Below are 14,087 nucleotides of genomic sequence, written 5' to 3' on the forward strand. Positions count from 1 at the left end.
CTAAAAGACTTTAAATAAAATATTTAAATTGTGCCATAATTAATATTAACAAAATCTTAAGTATAAATTTATTGTTACGAAAGTTTTTAAATTTATCGGAAGAAATGAAAATTACAAAAAAAAAGATGAAAAGAAATGGTAAAACACTAAGAAAATATCATTACTGTCTATGGGTAACTAATAGTTCTTTATAGAGAAGAAACGTCGTGTCAGTTTAATGACGATTGTCGTATCAACAAGAGAACCTAGAATTAATAATGGTTGGTTATTTACGCTCAATATAACTAAGAACTTACATAATATGGATCTTTTCTACTTGTACCAAAAATTTTATTGCTAGCTGTCGACTTTGTTTTCTTTTTTATGTACATAGGGCATTACCTCATATCGTTCTTATCGAATATGTAATGCGAGATTATAATTAAGGGACGTTTGACTACGGAGACGGGTGCATCACTAGTCAGATATTACACCGAGAGAAACATATGTAGGTCGCGCTAATGGCGATAAAGTTTGTCACATACGATATATACCGTACACATATACATATATCCTACATTTTGTCATATATGACAAAATCATTATGTCACTGCATCAACATGTCGGCGTAATGCGACATTAAGCTTGACGAATATCTGGCGAGTGCCGCACACCGTCTACAGTCAATTCATCAGCCAATCCAATTATTCGGGCCAATGGGAACTTAGCGAGATTTCAAATGTCGTACGTCGTTTGTCGTTCAGCAAGCGAAAGACGACGTCGGAGAATTCGATGCACCCTTAAATGTACATACGTGTACTTCTCTAGAGAGTGAGAGAGTGAGCGAGCGAGCGAGCGAGAGAGAGAGAGAGAGAGAGAGAGAGAGAGAGAAAGGGGAGATGAACACATCTCCAATGTATAATTGAAGTGTACATGTGTATGCATATGTATGTGTGTACGTATACGTATATGTATACGATATATCTGTATATATATTAGATTAAAGAGGCACGCCGAGTGTACGAGCTGTTGCGAGTAATCGAATCATAAATCGCACGAGCGTAAACGAATGAGGTATGCGCTATTTTCTTAATGTATCATACAACGTAATAGGCACGAAGAAGGGCTCGTAACGGATGTGGATTTGTTTCTGTCCATTCGTACAGGAAATAAAGGAAAATTTTTAAGATAATTTTCTTCTAAGGAAAGAAAGAAAAAAAAATAAGAATTAAAGAGAAGAAGCAAAATTGAGATGGGGAACGGAGTTCTTGCGACACTTGGAAAGAGACTTTGCATCCACAGCAGTTACGTTTCTCTTCGCTTCACGTATTGTACGTCCGTTATTTCTGATACTATTATGAATATCATTATACGTATATTAAACATATCTTCCGCGAGTCTACCCATATATAGAGAGAGAAAGAAGGAGATACTTGTGTATTCTAATTCAACGCCGGAGAGTTTTATATATTATGCTTTATGTATTATGATTATCTCATTGTCACCGTCATCGTCACCGCCACCTAATCTTCATCAATGTCATCTTCATTGGCAATAGCATTTTTCTCATCGCTATAATTATTTTATCATTTTTGATTATCATTATTAATTATAATTATAAATGTCATTAAGAGAGAATGAAAGAGAGTGACAGAGAAAAAGAGAGCGAGAGAATGAGAGAGAAGGGGAAAATAGAGAGGGGGGAAGAGAGAGAGAGAGAGTGAACGCAATACATTAGTTTCTATGGCTATTATTATTATTATGATTGCTGCTGATGTTATTATTGTTATTAGTATCGCTCTACATTACTATTATTTTTAATATTGTCAATAATTTTTGTTATATCAATACGTTTATTATAAGATTATAACTTAATTAAATTTGTTCATAAAATGTGTACGATATTGAGGACTGGTCGACGGTACGTTATGTTGCACTATGTACGCATAAACATTGTATAGACACCTTTGTTAGAATATCTAATTTTTCAGATCCTTATTTTTATTTCGTATTCTATTACGACGTTTTACAAAACCGATTGTTTAAATGTGTTAGGGGATCTTATTGACCTATTATTATTATAATATCAGTTATTAATTATTATATTATTATTATTATATTTTGCTGCTATTATAGTAATTACAATTATTATATGACTATTGCTGTTATTGAGTACTATATTGCTATTATCGCCATTCACCACTACAATTATCTTTTACAGCTAATACCGCTACTGCTACGTAATTGATATAGCTATTATAAAAAAGAGTATATTTATTCGAAAATTCGTTGTGACGTATGTATTTCGTCCGCAAATCTAGGCGAGAAGGAGGGAGATACATAGTCACGACGTGTGTATAAAGACTTCGACTCACAAATCGCAAGAGACGTCCGCATACTATATATCAACAAAATATTTGCCGACTCGCACGCGACAATGTATCGATCTCTTTTTATCGCTACATTGTAAGCTTAATTTTAGTTGCACCATTGTCACAGAGATCATAAGCTGTCGAAATGTAGAGCGGGTCGTAGAACGCAAAAGGATCCACGTGTTGCAAGAGCAGAGAAGATCGTAGTGATTTTTAATTTGTCGATTTTTTTTTCATTCAATAACAATAAAATTCTCGTATCTGAAGGAGGTTGAAGAGCATTAATGGAAATACGAGATTATCGCGAAGCGAAAGCAGTTCTAACGTGGACTCTGCTTCTTACATTTCGTTTTGCATTCGCTTTTCTTCACCATACTCGAATCTTGACATAATGTTCAAAATCAAATGAATGAATAACTATGCTATTTCTCATCTACTAAATTGAGAAGTATGGAAATTGCAAGGCTTGACGCCAATATGTAATTTTTCTTTTTCCTACGATTAAAGATAATTAAAAACATTTTATAAAACTATACAGATATTTAATCATTTCTAGTCAATTTCTAACTGTGAAATAGAAATTTTGATAACTTGACAAGTATAAGAAGCGATGATTAATATTTAATTTTTTTACAATCTTTATTCGATATTTAATATTTATTTCCCTTGAGTGTTTAATTTTATTATCGCTGCAAGGCAATGACATTTGTTTTTCAAAATTATTTCAAAGTACATTATATCGCGATTCGAGTGCGCCTACGCTTTTTACATCCCGTCGTATCAACCTATTCATTGAAGTCGAGCGATTTAATTGTAATAAAAAATGACGCTGTCAACCAACAATGAATCCATATTAAGTTTTTAAGGCAACGGATCAGCGCTACTCGACAAGAATTTCCGCACAATTTCGCGACGTTGTGGAATCTTCGGTGGACAATCACGGCCCGACTATAATTATAATGTAAACAAAGTGCAACACGCTGCCTTGCTGAACAGTACAAGTACAAAACGAAATACAAATACATAAAGAAAAAGAAGAAAAAAAAAGAAAAAAAATCGCGTCTTCGATTTAATGGACGGGAACGATTACCGGTAGTTAAGGGATATCAAAACGAAGATAAAAACGATGATAAATTGTTAAGCCGTTAAGTGATGGAAGAGAACAAAAAAAAAAGATAAATTAAATAAAAAGAAAGAGGCTCCGTTGTGCATGTGACAACGGCTCGGATCCGTCGATCATACCATGCATGCACGAAGGCTAAATCAACGACGGTGAAAATGCGTTTGTTCACAGATACCTCAGTTGCCGTGGCCTCAGACTCTTTCGAGTTTTACAAATCACTTTTCGTTACAATATGTGTCTTGTCTGTCGCATTTATGATTTAAAGAGAGAGGGAGAGAGAGAGAGAGAGAGAGAGAGAGAGAGAGAGAGAGAGAGAGAGGGGTGTACCGTACATTTGTGTAAACTGATGGATCGTGTATATAGATAATATTGTGTGTGTACAGTCGTCGCGATAATTGTGTTATACGCGCGTCTACTCGGCTGGCTTGCGTCATTTTGTGTGTCTAGCGAGAATTATATACCGATATCAATCCTTGCTTCGAGTCTGCGTCCGGATCGTATAGAATGAATGATCGCTTCGGCTATCAGTAACAAATGTTTCTTTTTTTTTTAAACGATGCAGATCAAATTCGAGCAGATGATCAATTTGATCGATTCGGAAGGTGTAAGAGATACAAGAATATGTAATTGCACTATAATCCAGCACCACACAAATTAACACTCTTCGACGTTTGAACGCTGAAAGCGGAATGGATTTTTGTATCTCCTGCGTCTTTTTCTGCAATATAATTTAATCAGTCACGGGACACGCAATGGATATACACGTGCATATATTTTTATCTCGTGAATTACATGCATCTCTTCTTCCCTCGCTGATCGTTCTTCCGTCACGCGTCTCCGAGCCGAAGAGATCCGTCGTGATCGTCATACAACCGACCTCCGTGTAACGACTTCCGTAATTAGTGTATACATATACGAGGCTCTCTCGTTGAGCGGTTGATTCCAAGCGGGCTCGTACCTCCGTCTACATTCGTGATATAATCGAGCACGATCAAGATGAAGCAACATTTACTCCGACGAAGCGCCTATCCGATAAAGAGCCTAATTACGCCTCCATGAAATCATAATCCGGATTAGCTCCGGGAAAGAGATCTACGCACAAATGCGAAGCTTCCCCGGCCACCACCGGGTCCGAAGCGAGACGACACTGCCAAAAATCTATTACATACAGCTCGTTAGAATCATCAAATTCTATCGCTCATCCCCCCACCCATGAGGATCATCCTGAATTTGTCTAAATAAAATTTGTCTAAATAGGATGTATAATCTTCCGCGTCTGAGGCTCGGCAATAAGATATACTTCTCATCATAAGCTACAATAGTTGTTGTACTTATTTCTTCTCTATTTTTTATCATCAGTCTCTGGATGTTAATGCGGCTACGAGCAACACGTGCATCGTTCGTATGCGACGGACTCCCATAAGAATGCACGGGAAACGAGTGATAGAACGACGCATGTGAGCGCGAAACTCGCCGTATTATTATTATTATTATTATTATTACTATTATTATTATATTATTATATTTTACAGAATGCGGATATTAGATATAAAGATATGTATAGATAGACCGTACACAGACAGAGACGTACACACAATGCGAGCGCGCAAGTACGCGCTGTACACGCGCACACATGTACACATATTGTTCCGTTATCGCCGTTATACCATCCGTGTAACATAACATTGCAAATAAACTTGCAGTTTATTAACCGATCAAACCTGTGACTCTTTCCGAATGATCCTGCTCTATGTGTATGTAAGATTACAGGAAATAAATATTCTCGTGCTTGGGCATATTCGATTTCAATATAAGATACATCTCGCATTCAAGAAAGATCAATGGAAGCGTGAAAAAGAGGATTTATTTGAAGATAATGTTGCCGTATTCTGTATACGCATTAGTAAGTATGATAATTTCTTCTAATGTATAATTTAAATTATAAGATATATAAAATCAGATGATTTAGTTCATTTAAATTTTCAGTTTTTGCTATAAAATATAAAGGAAAAATTACTTTAATATTAGTTAAACGTAAAATATCCTGTGCTGGGGGAAATAGTTAAAATAAAACATAGTAAACAGATATTTTCAATGCAGGAAAAACATTTAAATAGAATTAAATGGATTTCAATAAAAATATTTATTTAGATCGAAGATACATCTATAAATTATACTATTCAAAATAAGCATTTTGCGTAGTGAATATAAAAGAGGCAAATAGTATTTATTATTTACATTAATATAATTTACTTGAAATAAGATATTTATTTGACATTTGATATTTCGTGGTTAAATAAATTCTGTTTTGTATTTCTTAACAATACAAAATAGAAAATAATAAAAGTAAAATGAAAAACAGTAAACATATTTCATATATTAAATATATAGAAATATAGATGTAATTCGTTTCTCTATAAACATATTTCAAAATAAATTCACTTGTCATTGCTTGTCAGTGATGAGTAAGATACTTTTAAAATAATTACAGATGTAAATATTAAAATTTTAATGTATTTCAGATACATGTTAGTTGAAGTTAGACACACAAAATGTATCTCTATACATGTATCTAGATATATGTCTAGTAATACTATTCAATACTGTTGATAGCCTATTCATAATAAATAATAGCTATTTATAATAAATAAAGCCATTTATAATAAATAAAGATATTAATAAAATAATATAATGAGTGCAGTCTTCGCGGAATTCTATGTCGAGACCCGGCACAAAGGTACTACAAGCATGTGCTGTTTTTTTTACTTTTACTATTCTCTATTCATACTGCTAAGAAATATAAAATAGTAAATAGCAAACAGAAGAATCTATTTAATTATGAAATATTAAAATGTTAAATAAATATTTTATTTCAAGTAAATGTTAATGTAAATAATAAATATCGTGTTTGCTTTTTTTATATTTACTATGCAAAGTATTTTCAAATAGTTTTTTTATAGATCCATTCTTTAGAGATATTTCGGCCAAATTTATTTCAATTTTTCCCTAGTAGGGTAGAGCGGGGCTAGTTGTGACACTTTTTCTTTAAATTATTATATCTTCACACAATTATGATAGATTAATGGTAAATGCTTTAAAATGTTGCATGTTCATCTGGCTCAATAATTAAATACTTATAAATCCTTAATATATCTCGTAAATAAGAAAAAAATTACGTTAATTACAAGAATACAAAATGGACCAATATGCCCCATCTACGGGGCATGTTGAACATCCTCGAAGGATAAATTGAGTCATGAAGGTAATCGTTTAATGAGGTTATATATTATTAAAAACATGAAAGGATTATATGTAATATTAATCAAATTTTTATTATTTGCATCTTAAATATAATAATTTGTAATATTCTTTCTTTTTAAATGCTTTAATTAACAAAATTAGAAAAACTAAAATCTTTACTCTTTATAATAATAATTAAACGTAAAATATATGTTTAATCGTTGACATAGAATAAAAAGCATTGATAAAGACAGATTTCATTTAAGCAGCTGAGTTTATAAGGTTAGTTATGAGGTAGTGGCCCAACAAGCCCCATATCGGTGTTGACTGAAATACTTTTTTATAACTGAAAAACCGTAAATAAAATAGCAACTTAAACATTAAAGTTAAAAAATACGATAATAACTTATATCTAAAAAACACATTTGATTATTATCAATCGCTCTAATTACCATGTAGACCAAAAAGAATACTCACCTAATAATTTTACTTTTGATATACAAAAACGAAAAAGCGTACGTATTTGGCTGTTGATAGCCGGACACAGATTATTGTATTAAGATACAATAATCTCTGTCTTTGTGCTACATTACGCAAGCATAGACGTATCTATATATATTTTAGTTATTTAGATATTTGCATTTGACCAACTTACCTCTATGCTCAAATAGCCCCGCTCTACCCTACTGAAAATATCAAATAAACAAAAAATTAAAATATTTAGGAATGCAGAAATTCAAAATAGCAATCGATTTAATCTCTATCATAATAATCTGCTAATTTGAGGATTTTGTCAATCTGATAATTATTAATTACATATCTCACAAATCTAAATATTAACAGACATTAATTATACCATAGTTTTAATTACTATCATTAGCAATATTTCACACATATGGTTTTGATTAGAACTACGATAAATTTTATATTTTGAGTAATTTATTTTCCTTCATTATTTATTCTGTCAAAAATAATTAACGTAGTATATTATTGTAGGTATGAATTATGAAGTTACAAAAGTAATTGCATAAAGCTATAATTTAAAAATAATCTGATTAGATATTAATCTAAAATAATATATCGTATATATAAAAAGAACGATTTTGTGAAGTATTTAAAAATTTAGCTTATAGATATATAAATCTGAAATTAATTTTGTTGGATCATCAAAATCGTTACGCGCGTAGGAAACTCAAGTATAATGAGCAATGCTGCAAAAAGTTTTGACATTTTAGCAATCTGTAATTTCAGCGTGCTATGTAATTATTTTGATAGTCTAACTGAATTATTTTCAAATCTGCATTTAGCTGAATTTTTTAGATATTTTAGTGTGTAAAATCTTCTTTCTATGTATTTGAGCTAAAATCGATCATGTAGCAGTTGTAATATTTGTGATTGAAACCCAAGATAAATGTTGAACGAAGAAGATGAGTAGTAGAACGACATGGACTGCTAGCAACTATTTTCACGAATATAGACCACGTCTCCACCCATCGAGCGACGGACGAAATATCGACGCATCGGCTTTACCATGAAGTCTCGTGGCCTTGAACGAGGGGCGCAATCTTCGACATGGCAGTATGGCGCTGGGATGAGTTTGCGCGAGCGCGGCCTCGGGTGGTTCCCCTATAATAGTTATAGCAGTATACCTCGTCCTAGTTAGCTTTTCTCAATTGACCCTTATATATATATATAAGGCTAGATTCTAACTCTTAAACGTACAGCGAGACTACGATAATAATATAATTGAGGAAAGCAGATTAAGTTACCGATAAACGAAAGTAATTTAGCGTTAATTAATGTATATTTGTTTTGGATGTTGCTTCATACTATTAACGTAGATACACGCAATTTCTCGAATAATTATCGAGGAGAACCTAAAAGCCCTTCAGGTATCGAAATTCGTTATTTTCCATTTATTACCTTTTACACGGACGAACGCAGGATGGAGATAATGGAAGGGAAGAAAATCAGGAAAATCGCATGGAAGCGCGCGTGCGCTCGCTCGCACGTGTGAGAGGGTGTGCGCTGGATTAGAATCGACTGGGGGTAGGTGCGGCGGCAGGGAAGATGTAGTGGCAGGGGTAGAAGGAAGGATAGAGGAAGAGCGCGCGGAAAGGAGAAAGAAGCAGACAGATACGATCGGCGCGAAGATTTAGTCAACAACGCGCGACCACCTGTAGTTGTAGCTTCCAGCCATCCCTGAGAGCTACCCTTCTCTCTCTCTTTCTCTCTCTCTCTCTCTCTCTTTCTATCACACTCTGTGTCTCTCTCTCACTCCGCGTCGCGCACTCCGCAACTTTGTCCGTCCCATCGTAATAGCCACGAGAGTCTCGGTTCGCCAGTTCCGGGCTGCTAACTCTAGCTGACATCCGGGTCACATAGAACGACCGGACGGACCGCGGGGGGTCACCGACGACGATCTCGCACCGCGACAAACGGCGGAAACGGAACGCGGGAGAACGGCTTCGGCTCCGTCCGAGAACTGCGACGACGGCAACGACGCTGGCGGAGGCAGGTGACCCAGGACACCATCTCGATTTACATCTCGTAGCAAACTGCCAGGATTACCACCAAAATGAAGACATCTTCGTTCTCCCTTCGCGTGATGCGCCGGGTGAGTACAGATTCCATCGTATATCCGTATTTTCAGCCACCAATGGCTGACCGCCGCTACCGCCGCCGCCGCCACCGCCTCGCCAAGGGACGAATTTCGAGAAGCGTCGGTGGAGTACTTTTGATGGGAAATTGCCTCGTTACTAAGACACGGTTGAAATTTCGGAGGGGGGGGTTCCTTTCCACATCAAATAAATGTCACAAAATAAATTAGGAATTGAAATTTGCTGACACAATTGTAAATTTCAGACTTTGATGTGTGTAATTTTTTATAAAAAGACAATTAACATAAAAAGTAGCGCAGAAGAAAAACGTTAATATTATACATCGGTTATCTCTAGTAAATCTCTCGGTAAATCTCTGAAATAAACTTGAAATTTCAAAACTGTATATCAATTTTGATGTGTCTTTTTTGTATTGTATGTATTACACACTCGTTGGGAAATCGAGAAAAAACTAATAATGGTACACACTATTTGGGTGATTGCTGCTACTTTTGACCTATTTTATAAACCTAGTACGCTTTGTGGAAGATACCTATTCCTATGGAATTTCATTTTAATCAACAGCATGATTGTGTGAAGCGCGGACGGAGATCGATGCGACGTATCGCTCAGTACATTAATATTTATGAGTTTCCTTCCGACTAGGAGAGAGTGAGTTTATCACAAAGTTCAAGTTAACTCGAATGCGCTCGAATAACGATCGAAGTTAGCGGTGAAGCTTGCAATTTTACGAAAAATTTAATTCGTAAAAAGGAAACCTTTTGCATAAATTTTCACGAGAAATTTATATAAGAAGCATGAACGATCGACAGTAACGAATGAAATCGAGATACTGGCGTGAAGATACACTCGAACAACTCTCGATCATCGTGGAACGATTGTGTAATTTGATCATTATGTTTAAACGTTCTCGGATTTCGAGTGTCGAGCGGCTTTGAAAGTACCGTTTATACAGAGCCTTGGAGCTTGGCGTTGTCCTCTGTGCCTCGCGAGACGTAAGAACGTGTTCGTTTCATAAGAGGTGAGAAAACCGACAGGAACGACCAGCTCGAGTTTCCTGTCGTGGTGTCGATTTGCGGATTTATCACATCCTCCTTGGATCCAGTCGAGAGTGATAAAATCGTAGACGACTCGGTCGATAGTCCACTCAATTTGCCACTCCCATTGGTTTTTCAAATCGTAGTGCTCACATAAAAAAAGAGATGAATAATAGTCGTTAAAAAATTTTTTTAATGAAACTTTTTTCCTTTTTTTAAAAGGCGATGCTGGAATGACCGAACTTGATCGATTCGATAGAGACTTTTTTTAATTCCAAATAAAAAAAAAATTGATAATAGTGATAGCTTTAATTTATTTCTTACATTATCGTTCTGTCTCATTCAAACGCATACATTTGTCCTTATTTAATATATTGCAACGCCATCTTTAGCAAAATCGAACCCCTACTGCTAGACATAATTGCTACTTTGTTTATCATTTCAAATTTTTGCTCGTATACCTACACGTAATTTGCAGATCAATATAAATCTCTTTTTTAAGCTCTTAGTTTTATAAACTCATGATATTGTTCGTTCATATAATCCGAAAGGTGGTGCACTGTGATTTTGTCCACACGAGCCATAAAACTTTTGTATTAAGAAAACATCTACGTCAGATGACAGCTCTACACACGAATTGAAAAATAAGTAAGTTTTTAACTTTTTTTCGATTTTAGTATAAAATCAATTGCAGAACCTGTCCTAATTTTGCGTCTACTTTAATCCTGTAAAAGGATTTTTTATTCCGTTCAGTCAATTCAAAGAATTTTATCGATCTACAATGTGTCGACAATTTGATCATTTCAGCATCTCCTTAAACTTTGAAATTAAAAGATATTATATACAGTGTATGTAAAGAATTCAATATATTCTGATATTTTAGTTTATGTTCTTAATGAGATAAGTGCACACTAACCAATTTGTGTATAATCGATTTTCTTCCCCTTCTAATTTAACGATTGTTGTAATTCAGAAAATTAGTAATTGTAATTTTTATTGAAAATCTATTTAACAATCGTTAAAAATTGATCAGTAAAATTACGATTATATTGCAGAATGTCTATAGAAGTATGTGCCACGAAGTTGTTTGTAAGCTTAAAATAAAAGACAAAACATAAAAAAGACAAAGATAATACAAGAAAGACAAATTACTTTTTGATAATGAAATTAAAAAATGGAACATATATAAAGATATATAATATTTTATGTAATTACATTTTATATTTTACATATTTTTATGGATAAACTCTCTAATCATATTACACAACTTTTGTGAGAACTACAAATGAATATATAATGAGTCCAATTAATTTTCATAAGACTTTGTAAACTCGTATATATGTATACCGTGTTTACTGTCATAAAGTTAATATCATGAATATCCTCGCGTCATATTCGCGCGAGATTGTCTAATATATATACATGTATATATACATATATATATCGCACAATTTTAATAAACCATTTAAATAATCACTTTTTGGCTCCATGTCTCTCGCACGACCTTTGAATAAAATTTTAAATGAAAAACCTTTTTCGCATCACTTTGATGTTGAATGACAACAAAGTTGACATGCAATACTCGACTTTTTCTTTCGACGCTCACTAGTGGGCGGTTATATACCATCAGTCGTCATATCGGCGAAAAAGCAGGTAGGATGTGCGCGAAGGACGCGGGGCGAGAATCCTAACTGTATAACATATATATATGTACATATGTATATATGTACACACATATATATATATATATATACCTCCTCCAGTTTCCCAGGCAGCCGTAGGGCTGTAGGATGGGATTCTCGGGTACGGCAATTCAGAACGTGACCTTCGGCGTCGTTTCTAATCATCTAGGTACCTTCACTACAAGAGAAATAGACTTGTACATCTTCTGCTGTCAGACTCAGAGATCATTTAATTAATTATAATGTACAGCAACTAGATATAAAACTTTTTCTTACCATAAATTGGTAGCGGCAATCATTTCAATGACTGCTATTGTTTAACTTTTTATATTACTTTGGTAGTTATAAAACAAATTCGAAAAGGATTTTTAAACACACGCATACGCTAAGGCCCTGAAAATCATTTTTCAAATACTTTACTGATTAAAAATGGCGGAAAAAAGGAAGGCAAGAAATATATAATTCTAAACTATATTGTAATATTCGATGGAATAAGAATTAGGCCCTGCGCACAATAGAGGAAATATTAGATATAGGAATAAATATTAAGATTTCAACCTATCAGAAACCGTGTATTCCGGTGTAACTAATATTTGGTAGATTCAAATATTAATATTTATTCCTAAAATTTCCTCCATTGTGCGCAGGGCCTATTCTTATTCCATTGAATATTACAATATAGTTTAGAATTATATATTTCTTGCCTTCCTTTTTTCCGCCATTTTTAATCGGTAAAGTATTTGAAAAATGATTTTCATGTGACAATGTGATTATTTATAGCACACTATGATATAAAATCTTGGCAACCTTTAAATGGAAAAGGTTACAAAAGGGCGATTGACACATTTGTTAAGCAGCAAGGTTGGCACTTGTTCAACCAACTTTCGATGTTAATTTATGGCATACACCAGAGATTTCTGCTCTGTGGAGTATGCCGGTATAACATGATATTATTGCCGCATAGTGTTAATATCAATAATGGACAGTAATTGTTTGAACGTTACGATGCAAGAAATATGTATGTCGATAACGTTATATTGAACCAAGTTAAAGCCGTGAATACAATTCTGCTTTGATCCCGATAATAAATGAGGACAATTGCGTACGTCGCTAAATCGATTAACATAAAAAATGATGAAAGATACCTTTAACGAAAGATGATACTCTTTTACGCAATCCTTTTTTATTCATTACGATCTGTTCGTTCATTTCAAAATATATTTCAGTTTGAACTGTCTCAAGTTCAACATTTCAGTACACTTCTATAAACGTAAGTGATGCAAAATATTCGATAGCTTTGTGCATATTTAACTACTATAATCAAAATTTTTATAGGAGATAACCAGTAACTTTTAAATTAATTTCATTGCGTCACTGACAAATTGGCTTATTCTATATACATAACTCTAAAACAATTGATATTTCTTAATTAAATTTATTTTTCGCTTTTCGCGATGATCGAATAATCAATTTACAATTTATGACAATATTGTATAAAGATATCTTATCATATACTATATAGAGTAAGGGAAACCGGAGTCTGTTGTTCATACGGGAGATTGTCAAAAACCTAATAACTCAATCAATATATGGCAGATCTCTTCTTGTTACTGTAGATTGCTTATATAACATTAAATTGTTATATAAAATGGTTCATGCCAAAAGCGTATATTACTTATAATGACTTTTTAAAAAATGAAGTTATTAAATTTTTCTTATCTCCTTTTTTATTTTTTGATAAGTTTTTGGCATTACTTTATTGGAACTTTAATTTTCCTATAATCGCGTAGAAAATGGCACGTCTTAGGTAACTTTTACTATAGTTAATTATTATATAATAATAAATTAATCATTATTGTAATAAAGTTTGTAAATATAATCTTTTTTACTAAAAACAGTCACGACTGACGAAAATGAGCTGGGATTAGGCTAATTTTAATATCTTCAAGTCGATATGTTTTTAGAAAATATGTTTACGAATATATTTAATATTTCATACAAATACATACACTGAAAAAAATGCATGTAATTTT

This window comes from Mycetomoellerius zeteki, unplaced genomic scaffold (genome assembly GCF_001594055.1).
Source record: "Mycetomoellerius zeteki isolate Tzet28-1 unplaced genomic scaffold, Tzet1.0 scaffold91, whole genome shotgun sequence".
NCBI classification, from domain to species: Eukaryota; Metazoa; Arthropoda; class Insecta; order Hymenoptera; family Formicidae; genus Mycetomoellerius; species Mycetomoellerius zeteki.